Raw genomic sequence first — 2,082 nt, forward strand, 5'->3', positions numbered from 1 at the left:
TTTTTTGGTGACTCACAATAGACTCGTGAATATTTGCATGATTTTTCTGTCAATGAAAAAGAAAACATGTTATCCTGGTCTTACACAGTGTAAAATAAAATTCTATGAATAATAGATACAATAGTATTTGCGCTCCGCTTGTCTTCATTAAACCTGTTGCTCAGGCACTACTTTCTTGGACCAGTAGCCTGAGGAATGCGCGCAGGCACACGGTGGGTGTAGGGGAGTTTGTCGGCGCGGTTTGGTTGGATTTTTTCGCGGTGTCTGAGCTTCTCCAAGGACGCTGCTGAAGAGTAAACATCAACTGAGTCACATCTACTTCCGGTCACTCTGGCGCTGGGTGTGTGTGGATGTGTGTGGCAGTTTAACGGTCGCAGCAAAACTGGCAACTGTCCTGATAGAAAAACAAACAAACGCCCGTGTCCAACGGTTTGCCCTGCAGTGTTTGAAGACTTGAGGGATAATAATGGCTCGAACGACTTGGTTCAACGTTGTGTTTTAGTCCAAACATCGCCAATGACTTACTTGTACAGTTCACTTCTATAGAAAGTCCAAAACTAACATTTTACCAAGTTCCAGAAACGGATCCAAATTCCCTATAACACTGTATAAACATGTAGAGGTAATACTGTGGTTCTCAAACTAAGGAGCTGGTTTCCCTCAGTGGGTAGGGCACCATTGATGGGGTAGGATCGGGGGCAAGCTAGAGGTTTATTGGCATTGGGAAGCTAGTCAATCAATAATAATCACTAATGTGGTGTACATGACAACAATGTCTGATTAACTAAAATGTTGATGCAAAATGGCATGAAGAAAAAAACATGCTCCTATAATGAATTAATAATAAACTGTTGGTACAAAAGATACTATAAATATAAAATAAAATAATATCAACTTAATTCTTCCAACAATGATACTTTAATCTGTTTTTCAAACTTTTTCCTAACATTACAAAGTGTTGTTATAAAGCAACAATTGCTCAATTGTATTTTTAATTGTGCCATGTTTGGAGAAAAAATGTCATAATAAATAACATCTAAAAATGGGTCAAATCAAATTATTATGTCTGTTGCATGCACTCAATTTTTCTAGTCCTAGATCAACTTGTGCTTAAGTTTTTGTACAGTCACATGATTGTATCACAGCACACGTATAGAATAGTAAGCCACTTGGAGGATATTTTACTTTTTAGACTATATGTTGTAAACCTTTAGAATGATTATAGGACACATAAAATAACCAAAGACTGGTCATCCATGAATGCTGTGGATCCTTTCTGGCACTAAAATCTGCAGTATTTCATGTTTAAAGTCAGAAAAAAATCATTTGACTTTATTTTCATACTTTGTTTGAATTCAATAGGTCATATTGACAATGCTTTTGGCTAATTTAACATTTGCATTAACAGACAGGTAAACAGTTGTAGCTCATGGATTGGCTGGTGAGTGTGTACAGTACGTAGCCTTCAGCCAGGCCTTCCAGCAGTAGCAGCAGCTGCTGCAGCTGCAGACCTCAGACTCTCCAGCTCACTGTCTGCGAGTGGAAACTTGTCTGAAAAACCAACAGAGAAATTCTTCTGGGCTTAGTGTTGCAGCAGCAGATGCAGATTCACACAAAACAACACTTTGAAATACTGGCTGCTGCTCAACACACTCAATTATATGATATACTATAGAGACAGACAGATGAAGTAAAGCCACCACTCAACAATTCCTCGAATAGTGTTAAACAAATACTGTCAATTCCCACATTAACAAGGTTTATGATGGCTTAACTTTGAAACAGAAGTTTACCCAATAATAAACCAATACATATTTTTCTCGGAAATTACTTCAAATACTTTAACTCCAGAGATTTTCTATCATACAAAAATCAAAGCCTTGCATAGAACAGTCAGTTACATTGTGTTTTCTTTTCTGTAAGAAGTTTTAAAACAATACAAATTGTGGTTTTGGTCGTTGTCATGTTAATGGACGAATATTTACCCATGCCTGGTGACTGCTTAAAGTTAACCTCCTCTCTTAATCATAGTTCCTTTCACCCTACAAAGCAGTCAGTTCTGGATGCAGCAAAGAATGTATA

Source organism: Cynoglossus semilaevis, chromosome 1 (assembly GCF_000523025.1).
Source record: "Cynoglossus semilaevis isolate Cse_v1.0 chromosome 1, Cse_v1.0, whole genome shotgun sequence".
In the NCBI taxonomy this organism is placed as follows: Eukaryota; Metazoa; Chordata; class Actinopteri; order Pleuronectiformes; family Cynoglossidae; genus Cynoglossus; species Cynoglossus semilaevis.